Here is a 14,842-nt window from a genome sequence, read left to right as displayed (position 1 = left end):
CTCCCAAAAGCTCTCAGGACCCCATGGAAAATGTCACGGGGTTGAACGAAGTGGCAGGATTGTTTTACGAGTTTTTACTGGTTTAAGGATACATACGGCTAAAAAGCAAGACAGCACACCAATTATGCGACATAGAAGATTTTGTTGTTTTTGACAACCATGAAAACTGATACCTTAATTTATGAGATTTTAATATACATACTTATAAATAGATGGGAATGTTTTAAGAGTTAAGAGCATGATGTAAAAAAAAACATAGATAAATTGATGCATCACAACTATTGTTTGAGAAATAAGATGGGATAATATGGGATCATATATTGATGTGATTATCCTTTACAATCCCTTGTAGCCGCAGAGTCATTCTTGACTTACTGGTTGAAGAACATGAACATTTTCAACTCCGTCAGCTATGAAAAATGGCCTTTAATTACATAAAGAACGTAACCAGAAAATAATTTGATGCCCATTGTTCACTTAGTAACTTTTCTAGTAATATTTTCTTCACAGGCATCCCTCCGTATTGATTTGATGCCATTTACCACGAATGTGCCAACTTTTAGGAACAAAGGAAATGGATCAAGATGAAGTGAAAAAATGTATACAAGTTCTTTAAATGGTTTTTTTAAAGGCGTAAATAACGGAACAAGACCATTGATAAGCAAATTTATCCATGATTTTCATTTACATCTCTTTATAGTACATCAAACGGTTTCAAATACTCTGTGCGGACTCTTGAAGGGGAAGAGAACTTTATTTTTTGACTACAGGCTAATTAGAGCTTCAATTTTCTGAAAAAAATTCCTACTTTCCCTTAGTGTTTTGAGCCTCTCATTATTCTCTAACCTTAATGGTGTGAATAAACCTCATTATCCTTACCTGTAGAATTATGAGAATAATGAGGTTTTTTATAATTTCGAACCCCTCATTAAGATAATCTTCGGAGTAACCTATTACAGGGCAATTTTCGTCACCGTGTAATTTAAGAAACTAATAGCATATTATCTTTGGTGAAGGTGGATAACATTTCATGAGAGAAATTTTCCTGTAGTCCATTTTGTCAATAGCTTCTCATCTCACAGATTTCCTTAATTTTTCCTTCCACTATTTTTTCAGAACGTAAAAATTTTTATCTAAATGATATCATAAGCCTTTTTACTAATTTATTTATTTCTAACGATTAGTTAAGCTCCAGTGTTAATACCGATAATTTATATTGCGTTATTAGCAATACGTTCTGACATTGAATTATGTAAAAGAAGACATTCTGCATCAAACTGGCGCAAAGACACCTATATACCTATAAATACGAATCTTAAATGGTATGTTAGTAGAAGGCTTTAGGCTGTCCGAGGACAGTTGCGCGCGCGCGGAAAAGACAGCAACAAGCGGTGTGTTCCCCCCCCCCCCCTCCCCTTCCCTGCCCATCCCTTCCCCATCCCCTCCCCTTCCCCTTCCCCTCCCCTCCCCTTCCCATTTCCCTTTCCGCCGAACTTGTTTGTGCATGTTTTTTTGGATTTCTTGCGTTCCCTTCCCTCTCTCTCTCCCTTTCCGCGACTTTCGGGGGTTTTGGAATGAAAAAATGGCGACCTGAAAAGGTCGGTTTATTTATATTAAAGTTAATTATATATAAATATTTCTATATAAGTTTGCACTAGCGGGGTCTGTATAATTGCGACTTTAAAAGTGTGGCGTACTTATATATTATTCTCGCATCCATGGCAGTGCTTTTTCAATGGTGGTGGTCCGTCGATATGTGTCCGCCCTTTATTGTAATGTTCGTAACACAAATCGAACTCGGTACCATGGCCTCCTCTTGGCAGCCTCGACAGCAAGACATGCACCTGGCTGGGTCGGTACATTTCTAGAAAAGCGAGAGGCAGGTGTGCGACGTGTTCGTCGGAGAGTATGTTAATTTCGCCCTTCGCGACAATGCAAGCTCTGATGGAGTCGTTGACTCTCTCCATAATATGACTGCTCGCATCCATGGCTGTGAGCTCAATGCTCAAGTGTTCATTTGAGATGAGTATCACGCGGGGAGAGGGGAAAAAAGGAAACCGGAAAGGGGAGGCAGGAAACTTGCTAACCGCACTTGGCTGAAACTCTTGATGCGAACACTTTAAGGAGGCTAACTTTCATCATTGCTTGTATTTCATATTTTCGAGAGAAATAATTTTACAATTGGAGGTGAAGGAAAAAGAATTAGGAAAAAAGAACAAAATTTTTTTTACAACCAATTTATTCTATATATAAATAATAAAAAATACACATTACAATAGGAATATGATCAATTAGAACAAACACTATAACATTACAATAGGAATATGATCAATTAGAACAAACACTATAACATTACAATTGGAATTCAAAGCAGAATAATTAAATAAATTTTAAAAATGAATTAAATTTATCATGCTGCACATTATTATGTATCCAAGCTTTTAATTTTGAACAATTTTTCACCGCACATACTAATTTCTCCGTTTTGTGAAAATCGCATTTTGTTGAAGTGGGTGGGAGCGTGCACAATTTTGGGACATTAAAATACTTTGCCAGTTCTATTACTGGACGATCAATGATTCCCGACAAAAATTTACATTTTTCCAACCCTTTTGCAAAAACATATTGAAATGGCTCGGTTTCCTTTTTCAGAATAGTGTTCAATTCGTCGTAAGGTACATCGCCCGAATCATAATCCAACCCGTGCCAATTTCTAGTGAGCCACTGGTTCGTTTCCATCGCGGGAATTGGGATGCCGGGTGGAAACTGGAAAAGCCACGACCTTCGCCACTCGGATTCCAGATCCTCCATAGCCAATTCTCTGATCACCAAAACCTTTCCATCAACTCCTGCCTGGAAGTCTACGATGACTTTACTCATCCTTGTGCTCGGCATGGGTCGAACGGGAAGGGTACGTTTAGACTGGCGGTCGACCTCATGCCAAAGGTTATTCTCATGTGTTGCCCTCCCACCGTGCTTACGGCATCCCGAATGGGCGTGAAGAATTGGTCCAGCTTCGGGCTCCAATGATTGGCAACTAGGATAGCATCTATGAGTACATTGAGAATTTTTGAAAACTCTAGCCATTCCGATAAGTTTAGCAAAACAGTTTTACCCCACCGTTGATCGAGGAGAGCAGCTCCCGATTTACGAACAAACGCTACAACTTTACCACCGTTATGCGTGCCAAACTCGACGGAGAAATTCGTAAGTGGGCGGATTGTTTTCGGCTTTCCCTTCGATCTGCTTAAGAAGCCAGTAATGATCTTTTCACAGTTGCGTAGGGCGCAAAGGTCACAATCGAATAAGTCCAGCCCGCTCAACTCGTCACAGTCGTCTGGTATATTTAACAATCTCACGTAAGCCCGCCCACCGTCACTCTGCCTCAGCTGCCACGCAATGTGAATTTTCTTGCTTGCACTTAGGACGGCACCACAATAGTATAAATGTTTAATGGCAGATAGATGTTTCTCATCGACACAAGAGGTCGTGGATGATGGTTGAGGAGGAGGAGGAGGAGGAGGAGGAGGAGGAGGTGGCGGTGGTGAAACAGGTACCGCGTCGGGCTTATCTGCGTGTAATGCCCCAAGGATAGCTTCCTCTATTTCCCTCTCCAAAATGTCGAACGCAGCTAAACTGCAATGTTCGTATGTTTTACTTTTCTTCACCGCTCTCTTGGGCTGTATATTTTCTTTCCCTTCCGCTCCTCCTGTCTTTCGCTTGATGCGAGGGTCAGAAGCACTCTGCTGCTCCTCGGCAGGAGGCTGTATCTGATGCACCGGCTGCTGTTGTTGTTGATGATCCGGTGACGGCATGAGTTGTTCGCACTGCTGTGGATGCTGCTGCTCATGAGGAGACTGAGGAGACTGTTGCTGCTCCGGGTGCTGCTGATTATCTGACGACTGCATGATGATTGACTTAAAATTTGTTTGGCGCTTCGTAGTTCTTAGTTTTGAAACATCGATCATCGAATTGCTCATCTTTAACAAATCGGCATTTTAAAATTACATTAATTTTCAATGGATTACTTCGAAGTTGTTCGGTTATTTTATCCCTGATTGTGCTTTTGATTGCTCCCAAAAATGTTACAACATCGGATATTTCTTCGATTCTACTCACCCAATATGTTTTCAATCGATTCTGCGCAGCCGACTGTAGTTCGATTAATGGTCGATTTTCACCGCCAAATTGTCGTAATTCATGCCTTCGGTGCACATCGGAGTTTTGGTGGCTTTGCAAATTTTGATAATATGTGTAGCACACGTCACAAAGTTGTTGCTCCATTGCTTCACAAACACCCCCACTACTCCCGGGACGTGGAATGCTAGCAAACGACTGATGGGGGGCGAAGCGGAAACTATATATATTTTAGTTCGGCTTCGCACTACTTACCGCAGCACAAGACGGGAGGAGTCGGAAAGGAAAACATTTTTCCGTGGACAGACAGCGGCGGGAGCGCAGAGCCGGAAACCACGAGGGAGATAAGATATGGAGAGCGAGGACTCCTCTCGCTTGGGGGGATGTACGCGTTTAAGAAGGCTAAAATTTTAGCATTGCAGTTTTTATTTTTTTCTAGAAAAATTTTATTATAACGCATAGGCCTATGTATTATTGCATGATGCACACTGGGGTTTTTTAAGGGTGGTCATTTTTCGAGACCACATTATTTACTATATATCGGTTTTTTCGATTTTATATATATATGTATGCTTTTTTTATTTATCATGAGGTAGGAATCACAGACGTGAAACAAATTTTATTATGTTAATTTGTTCCATTTATGCAACAGCGCAAGCGAACACAAGCTTATCCTTCCACCTCTAGCATTGGAATGCCGCGACCGCGCTACTTTCTTTTGCTTTCCTTATTCTCGCCTCCAGGCTATCCTTCCTATCCTCCTCTTTTTCTGCCCATTCTCTTAGCCGTTCGGCCCGTATATGGTTAACGCATACCAACGGAAGTCTAGCGTCAAGACAAAGCCATCTTAACTTCACTTTGTCCCACCATTTTCGTTGATTCAATTTATAACCAAATGTTTCCCTATCGTAAAGATCGAACACAATTTGGGGGGCGTCCATTTCTTTCGCGTCAATGCTATGAAATGAATTGCTAGCGCTCGTCCGCTTGGAAAAACAAATTCGCTTTGTCATCACGTTTCCGTCGAGTTATGTCATCACGTTTCCGTCGAGGGAGAGAGAGAGAGACCTTCCCACTTGGTAAAAAATATTTTCGTTACGTTTTAAAAAAATATTTTTCTTCTGTAACGAACCTTAAACTAGACACATTGGCAATATTTTCCATATAATCCATCCGGTTCTCTCATGAAAACATCCGCTCTTTTCCGCGTATATATCCAGAGGGTGTCGCCCTGAACGCCATTCGAAGTAAATCAAGACAAGGGAAAGGTAAGATGACGTGCCTTAGAAAATTATTACTTATTATTCATATTTCTTTCATTAATTTTTATCTTCCTCCTTCGAACAGGTCACGCCGATTTTTAAAAAAATCCCCCAATTGAAAGGTAAGGTATCCTTTCTCATTTTTCATTATTAATACAATTTGCCGATGTAACAATATATACTAATTACTTCATTCCTTTCAGATGGACAAGTTGAACAGCCTGTTGGTGGGAGTAAACAAAAACAGCCCCGCATTTTTAAAAAAAGAAGAATTAGACCTAAATAGAAAATATCTCATCTTGAGCATGGAAAAGGTTAATGGGAGGTACGGGGAGGGGTTGGTGGGATTGATTAAATATGAAGGAGAAGCCAAACGGAAGATTTGGCTTCCCAAAAGATATACAACCATTTTTGAAAATGAAGGCGACATTACAACCTATAATAACAATGAGGTAAAATGGAGCCTTACCTGGGACGGAACCCGGTGTGTTATCCTCTCCTGGTATGTACTATCTTTTTACTTCAGTCTTGTATTGACCATTTCATTGATCGAGTAATTATTTGCATGGCATTTTTCTTCTTTCAATTTTGGATGTTTTTAAATCGATGTAAATTTCCAAAACAAACAGACCATATATAGTGATATATAAGTAATACTATCCTATCTACATTTCACTATCACTAGATTCAAATTATATGTAACCTTTTCAATTCATTGATTGTAAAAGATGTTTTTTTCCTTTTTTTCTTTATTTCATTTGCGGCTTGGAATCACAGAGCGCCCCTCCCCAAAGTGACATAACTATTTTGTACATGAAAAAAGATAAAATAAAAATGAAAAAAGTGTGATAATGTGTTTTATTTCTTAATCCTGATCTCCCGTTCCAGTTTAAATAAGCATCCCTTGCGTGTTACAACAAGCATCGGAAAGGCTGGTGTTCAGTGTTGTTAATTATTCTGTTTTAATATAAATGGAATTTTATTAATTAATATCATTAATGTTTTCACCTATAGTGTTTGTTTAAATTGATCATCATTTTTGTAATGTATATTCTTTAAATTGTTTATATAAAATAAATTGGTTTTAAACAATTTTGTTCTTTTTCCTAATTCTTTTTCCTTCACCTCCAATTGTAAAATTATTTCTCTCGAAAATATGAAATACAAGCAATGATGAAAGTTAGCCTCCTTAAAGTGTTCGCATCAAGAGTTTCAGCCAAGTGCGGTTAGCAAGTTTCCTGCCTCCCCTTTCCGGTTTCCTTTTTTCCTCCCTCCGTGCTCGCGTTATAGAATTTTTTTGACAAAGCATTTAGCTCATTATTATTTCAACCATGGATGCGAGCAGTCGCCCACATATGAACCGCAGAGACTCTGTTTTGTCGTTTCTAAATCAACGGTCACTTGGCGGCAAAGCACATTTGTTGGGGAGACTCCAGTTGAAGAGATGGCAGAGGGCCCACAAAGGGTCCAAGCCCGAAGAGTTAATGTTCGTCTGCTGCAATTCCTGTCATTACCCGACGACGTGTTACAACAGGTTCCCTGAAGGGTTAGAGTACTTAACTGATGGTGAATGGTTGGACTTCTTGCACCAAATCCGCTCTCTTGAACCATGCCCGAAGCTCTTTCAAGGGTGCCATCGAAGGATACTGTGCGCAACTGGCCTTCATGCAGTTCTTATTACACGATGCATTGTGCTGCCACTATTGAATGAGCAATAACCCTTTGTAGCACGTCTTCGCGGATAATGACAGCAATTGCAGCATACAAACATTACCTCTCTTTGGTTGAAATAAGTTGGAAATAAACCGGCCTTTTCAGGTCGTCATTTTTTCATTCCAAAACCCCCGAAAGTCGCGGAAAGGGAGAGAGAGAGGGAAGGGAACGCAAGAAATCCAAAAAAACATGCACAAACAAGTTCGGCGGAAAGGGAAATGGGAAGGGGAGGGGAGGGGAAGGGGAAGGGGAGGGGATGGGGAAGGGATGGGCAGGGAAGGGGAGGGGGGGGGGAACACACCGCTTGTTGCTGTCTTTTCCGCGCGCGCGCAACTGTCCTCGGACAGCCTAAAGCCTTCTACTTATGTTCCATCCTCGAATTAAAACAGAAACCATAATTGCGTTTCCATGATGATGAGTGAAATAATTTCCGTTAAGAGTTATAAATGAAGCTGAGAAGCTGATTTTAGAGAATCGGATAGGAATTAAAGTGCCCAGTAAATAATCCGGATTGCTTCATTCTTATTGAACAAAAATGTGCTACAACGTACTACGTGCTTAAGGACAGTGAATCGACTATATTACGGTGAATAAGGTTGGGGAAGGAAAAAGGAAAATATTACGCAATTTAAATGAAGAACATCTCTCTTTGAGATTAGAAAACACATCAAGGAGGGAATCAACTCGGAAATATCTTTATTTGAAAAAACTATTGACTTCGTTTAACATGGTAAATAATTAATTCTTCCATGAAATAACTAAGACTGTACGAGTCACAACAAGCGATAAAATGTATTTATATTTAGCGATGCTAATGTTTCCACCGGTTGGCTTTATATAATGGGGTTGGAAAGGATATCGGTCTGGAGTCCGTTTACTTCTGGCTCGGAATTTCTCTCACGACGGAGGATTGGACCTTGGGGCACCTAAGGGCAAATGAATAATTATCGAGATACCTTTAGCTCATATCGGGCAACGGTGGAGGAAATCCCTCGGAAAACAAACAGATATTTGCGGGGCGAGCATTACGCTCCCCTCCGAGGTAGGCATTGGTGAGAAAGCTATTATCTTAGATCACAAAAAAACACTTTTTTACCAATATAGTGCATTCTGTACTTTTGTTTAATGCTCCTTTATACCTTTCACGTATTATTCCCAACATGCTAAATATCAGCCTCAGTAATAGAAGAAATAAGGACTCGGAAGTCTTGTCGAAATTTCATACTGATGAATTGCAACGTCAGATTCAAGAGAATAAAACAGGAAAGATGGTTAATAAAATGGAATATAGAAGAATTAATCGGGAAGATAACAAAGGAGAGTCCGCAGACAATGGGGTAAAAATTAAGGGAAGTGAGACGTGTACAATAGATGAAAAATGGGAACACATAAAAAAGGGGAAATCGAAAGTCCGCAAACGAAACAAGACGGATAGTACATAAGAAAATATATAAAAACAATGAAAAATGAAGGAAATGGTGGAATGTAAACAAAGAATTAGGTAGAAAAAAGTATATAAAGTTGAATCATTAACTGAGGCTGGAAAATAATAGGACAAAAGAAGCTTGGTGTAAGACGCATTGCGTGGATATGGAAAGTTTATAATTCAAAGGTGAAATTGATGCGCTGTACAGGATGGTGAGCGCTCTTTCAAGAAATAAGTCGGGAAAATACGTGAACGCTATGATGATAAGCCAGGAAATAATCAATTGGATCAAGAAACATTCAAGAGAGATAGAAGGAATATATACCATATGGTCGAGGTATTAGGTCAAAAACCTTAGACTAAGAAAGAGAATATGACGCCAGTGGGGATCTCTTTTGTGCAGGCATACATTGATGGCGAGATAAAAAGTGAGAGGAATTAAGGTAAATGTAAGAGAAAGAGTTTTAGCTTTTATTAGGGAGGAATTTGACCGGAAAATGTTGTCAGATCAGATTTCCCATCTTTTGTAAGAAATGAGAAGGCAGTTATTGATGAGGACCACAGAACCTCTTGAGTTTGATTTTGTCCGCAGAAAAAATGGTACTTATTATCATCATTAACTGAATTGAGAAGAGGGGAAATGATTAATTAAGCGATTTTAAGTTTAGGTTCATGAAGGAGAGAGTCATTCGTAATGCAATAGCAGTAATGAGATAACCAATAGTAAGGGACATGCAATTCAATCAGGATGTATACGTTTGTTTCGTGGATTTCGGGAAGGTGTAGATGAAAGAGTGACTAGAGTAGAATCAATAAATGTGTCGCGAAAAATAGAAGCAAACCAAAGGGATAGCGACTTATCCACAACCTGAACATGCCTCAGATTGCTCGGGTACAAGGGGCTGATGAAGAGTTGGGTTGGACACTTATATTATTTAGGATTCGAGGAGGAGGAGGTAAAAATGGCATTAAGAGAATTGTAGGGAGGAATAGTAGTCGGTGGAGAATTCATAAAAAGTAAATTTAGGATGATCATGATTTAGTTTTCCAGGCAGCCAAGGGGTTTCAAGCATTGCGAGTGAATTGCAAAATCAGTGCGATAGTTATGGGAGGAGAATCAATGTCAAGAAAACGTAGACTATACTTTTCAAGAAAGTGCAAAGCTTTGGGCATAAAATAAGAGTTTACAAACTAGAACATGTAGACCAGTTTACCTATCTCGAAAATTTTCTGGACCAAAATATTCAAAGCAGTCGGGGGATCAAAAGAAGAATTATGTTGGTCAAAGAAACTTGTACAAGGAAGAAAAAATTGATGTGAGGGACGTTGAGTAAGGATGCTAAAAATAGGATCATTAAAGATTTCATTTATATCGCGATTTTATACGGCGCAGAAACATGATCGTTGAAACCAGACGATAGGCGTAGATCGGAGGCTTTTTAAATGTGGGTCTAGAGAGGGATGGAGAAGGTGAAATGGACGGAAAGGAATAGGAAAAACGAGGAAGTGCTAAGCATGGTGGTAAGGGAGAGCGATTTATTGGGAGAAATCCAAAGGAGGTAGGAGAAATGGACGCACAGTTTTGTGTTTGGAGATGAGATGCTGAAGGCTGCGATTAAGAGGAGAAAGTTAGGCCAACGTGTAAGGGTTGGGACCAGGATAGGTATTTTGGAAGGAGTGAAGGGAGGAAGGAGGTATGGGAAGATGAAGACGGGCTTATTTTAGTGTCGCATGGCTGGTTGAGTTTTGTCTGGATAAGCAAGAAGTAAAAATAAGTATTGTCGCACCAATTTATTGTCTGCGTTAATCCTGTCTACCTTAACCGGCAAAATACCAATAAATGCAATTAACATTTAATAATAAAAAAATCATAGCAATTAATCAGTATACCTCCTACAAATATTCTGAAAAGAATTGAAATGTCCAGATAATGCATAATAAATTAATATACGTAATTATAATAAGTACATGTACGCTCAATATTATGTGTTCATAAACCATAGCTGGTATTTGTCCATCAGGTATTGTGTTTCTGCGCGGTCGACATCTAAAATTGGCAAACTGGAATAGAACGCACTGCGATCACGTCAAATTTCCATCTCCTTCCCCTTTTACGCGTCCCACATGAACAACTCTGGTTCTCTCCGCCTCGTCCAATTCATCTCTCTGTCGGTCCTGATTCATGATCCTCCTGGTCGCCAAAATTTTCCTCGTTTATTAACCCGTGTTCAAAGTGTTTGCTGGAGATGAAATACATTCCTCGATTTTGCCGGATGAGCGGACTCCTTTATATTGTGTGTGCACAATGGGGACAGACTGATCCCGAGTTTCAATAATCCGATTCCCACTTAATCCCGCGCCCTCGGGTAGTTCTTCATTTCCCAAGTGTGCATACGCTGTCATGAGATAGAGGCCTGTGGAAAGAGACAGCTATTCATAAAATGTGTGCAGTTTATAATTACAATTACATGTTCAATGCTTCATAAATACACCTCTCTATACAATAATGTCACCTCTCTCTTATTGTTGGGACTTGAATAAAATGGTGCCAATTTAGAGGAAGTCTTACATCAAGTCCTCACTTAGTCCTGGGGAGGGGGTTTAAGGAAAGCAGGGTTATGCCAAAATGTGATATTGAGTTTATTTTTTAAGGCACTTGACATTACATAAAAACTTGGTATTCCTCTTGCTAGTGAATGTAAGCGTTCGCTACCATGAAAATTTACACATTAATCCTGTAGTATTTTGGCGAACTCTCCTTGTAGAAATTTTGGCAAATATAGGGAATCTTCTTCAGATGCAACAAATTCCTTGATTGACGCTGCATCTAATGGACCTGAAAAACTTACCGCTCTAAGTTGAACCTGCATATTTTCCGTATGAGAGAAAAAAGGAGCTTCCGAGTGCTCAATAAATGCGTCCTGAATGGCTTGATCTCATCCCGTCTACGTATGATATGTATGATTAGGTATTTCTAGTCTGTTACATCCCAAAAATTGTTTCCATAAAATCGATTGATTCGAATTTTCAACGTTTCCTTCATGCTAAAACATTTATTAGTTGCGTGTTTTTCATCTTAAATCTTCCAGATTTCATTTTTTTTGAAGAAAATTGTTTTTATCGAAAACTAATCATATGCTGTTCGTAAATATCATTTGTCATATGCTACATACTCATATGACCCTACCATATTTGCTGATGCCTTTGCGAGAGTATGGGCCTGTGTTTTTAAAAGTTAGAATCATAAATGACTATTTCCGTTTACTAGATTTGATTTAAAAAAATTATGGTTACTGACATAACAACTGAGATATTTATGGACTAAGCTGTTGCGGGCGTTTTCTTCTAAATACCACGACAGCAAAACTTCTGTTGCATTGTATAATTATTCTTTTTAAGCAATATTACATTTCGTAGTCCGTGACATGGTATTTGAAGGAGAACAAGTATATAAAGATACCACTACCGACTTGATAACATAGGAATAGGCCGGTCAAAATGAACGGCCTCGGAGGTGGCGGGGTAGGGCTCTCGCCTGTAGTTCGAAAGGTCACGGGGTCAATTCCAGTCAGTTGAACTAACCTCAACGTAGAGCTTGGGTGTATGTGATTTAAAAAAATCCTGTCCTGTGATTGTCACGTTGAACAGACTTCAAATATATTTATGAATAAAAGGTTAAGACCCAGATGCAGCTCTAGACCAAAGTGCGATATTGCAAAATCTCTAGCCTTAGCTCCAAATACTTTGGTGGATTACTTTGTAAAAGTTATCTTACTATAAGATTTTCCGAATAATTTAACAGCAACGGTAGGAAAATGAAGAACTTGAAAATCATTCTGTAATATCGCTGTCAAAAGTTTCTTAAGCAGCCAATAATTAGGGAACGCTGACACGTGTTCGTGATGCTAGCAGGAAATGGATGAACGGGACTTGGTGAGCAATAGTTTTACACACGTCGCCCTGAGTGACCGGAGTTCCTGCCATCCATTTAATACCAAAACAACGGACATTTTTTACGGTTTCCCAATTCTGTGTTTCAGTGATTGACTGCAGGCTTTTTAAAATACTTTTACACCATGTGTAGTGTACAATTGAATAATTGAAATAAATAACTACTTGAGTTTGACCATGATGTAGATTTTTTGCGAATTTAGGAAAGCGTTGCCTGACAAACTAGCGGTGATTTTAAAGCCCATTCCATCGAGGGATGGGCTTTCTTCCCCGCAGGATCAATCGAGTTGCGCTGACTCCAGCCGCAGAGAGTCCTTATGAAGGATATAAATCTGCCAGCCATACGTGACTTCTTATTTGATATATTTCGTTTGAAAGGGGAAAGAACGAGGTGAGGATTCTCAACATGATAGGGTCATATCGAACTGAATCAAACGATCAATCGATTCACGTACATCGGCACAAAGGGCATGCACAATAAGGAATCGAATTACAAACCTTTACGCGGGGGTTAACTAGGCTCGCCGGATCTGGCTATCGAGATAAAAATTTGAATTCTGGAAAATAATACTTCCAGGCTGTTGAGATATTAATCATCAAACAATAGTTTATTTTTTAGAATGAAGCACGTGACAATATATAGTTTAAACACGTAATTTTATTTGTACTACGTGCTACAGTGTACTGTTAGTATGTATTGTCCAAAGATGGTGGTTGAAGCTGGATTATAGGCGTAGATTGGAGGAAGCTTTTGAAATATAGGTATGGAGAGGGATGGAGAAGGTAAAATGGACCGAGGGGAAAACAAATGAGGAAGTACTAGGTATGATGGGCGAGGAGAAGAGGAGTTTGTTGGGCAAAATTCTAAGGAGGCAGGGGGGATGGATGCGGGGCGTATTGATCGGCAGTGGGATGTTAAAGATTGTAATAGAGGAGAGAATTTTAGGCAAACGAGGAAAGGGCAGGAATAGAATGGGGATGTTGAACGGGATGAAAAGAGGAAGGAAGTACTCAGAGATGAAGAAGGATTTGATGTATAGTAGGTTGTTGGATTGTTTTTAATAGGAGACACAAAGTATTTCTTTGGTAATTGTGTCCCTGCAAAACCTACCTTAACCGGTAGATTGCTTAATAATAATAATGAAATCATTAGAAGTATCACATTTTGATCATTGATTGAAATGATAACTTATCTCGGTGAAAGTGAAAATGCAATCTAATGAAACTCTGATAACGTAACCAAATATTAATTCTCTATAAATATTTATTAAAATTTCATTTCGATTGTTTCAGCTTGCAATACTATATGTTAATTATTTTTCAAATTATTCCGGCTGCCATTTAAAACATAGGGTACGCTACAGTGCATGACTACTCGACTGTATGCCTTGAATTTAATAATTTTTGGAATTAAAAACCTCAATAGGACTATCATAAAGGGAAAATCGGAGTAAAAATCGCAATACTAGAGAAAATTAAATATTTGCTCTATTTGCTACCAGCACGTTACTCTCCTTTGAGTATCAGCTTCAATCATCATTTACTTTGGAAAAAGAGCTTTAAAAGAATTGAAACTTAACATCAGGGGCAACGTATAGTATTTTATATGACCTTCCGACGGCTGCGTCGTTTTCAAAGAAACTGCGGGAGATGCCGCAACTGTAACTTAAGCTAGGTCACTGTTTATGCGCATCACAACTCAACAAGTTCAAAGTGTAAAAATCAAACACCTTAAATTTCAGAGTGTATTGGGACCATCTATAGCTTAACTGGCTTAAGCACTCGGCTGGATGTCAAGGCGAATTATATTTACACTTTGAAGTAGTTGTAGTTCGTCATTTTGAAAGTATACAGTGATTTTTTTTTAGCTTTACCCCAGTAGTTTCATTGTTCGAGTTGTGTTCAAGTTTTAAGACCTCTTAGAATTTTGTGATGAACTTCTGCGCCCGACAGTTTAAATCTCTGTTAATTTTCAGCATAAACTTCCTGTGATCGTAAACAGTTTTTGAATGTATTTCTCGGTGGCCAAAATGACCGCCGAGAAAGCTTTGGCTGTATGTGTACCTTTCGGTAACTGGAAAATTGCAGATGTTCCATGGCAGAGACTTCCTGGGATCATTTTTACACGAAGTTCAGCCTTTTATGAACGGTTTTACCAACACTTGTTGTCACACCTATTACGCCATATTTCCATATTTCACTTCGATGGATGTTACAAAACACAAGTAGAAAAAACGATTAAAAGGAAAGTATTACATGCTGTTCTTGTACACTAAACGATATATTTTCCGTAGTGAAAACTCTTCTTACTCTAGTGACAGCTATAAAAACCCTACATACCTCTCGGCGCAGT

At 39.1% G+C, this 14,842-nt stretch overlaps 1 protein-coding gene and 1 long non-coding RNA gene across 2 annotated transcripts in view; one reads left to right on the top strand and one right to left on the bottom strand.

Annotated features, from left to right (window-relative positions):
- LOC139699999 (potassium channel subfamily K member 13-like) overlaps positions 1-14,842 on the bottom strand; it is a 244,096-nt gene that overhangs the window by 93,996 nt on the left and 135,258 nt on the right. The gene's annotated exons all lie outside the window — the stretch shown is intronic.
- Positions 5,408-6,241, top strand: LOC139700000 (uncharacterized). The gene is made up of 3 exons (XR_011703651.1): positions 5,408-5,521; positions 5,603-5,901; positions 6,177-6,241. It is a non-coding gene; the product is annotated as an uncharacterized lncRNA (long non-coding RNA).

The sequence above is a fragment of the Hetaerina americana genome, unplaced genomic scaffold (assembly GCF_022747635.1).
Source record: "Hetaerina americana unplaced genomic scaffold, ioHetAmer1.1.p SCAF_10, whole genome shotgun sequence".
NCBI classification, from domain to species: domain Eukaryota; kingdom Metazoa; phylum Arthropoda; class Insecta; order Odonata; family Calopterygidae; genus Hetaerina; species Hetaerina americana.
Note: the sequence above shows the minus strand (reverse complement) of the source record. Positions and strands in the feature narration are given on the sequence as shown.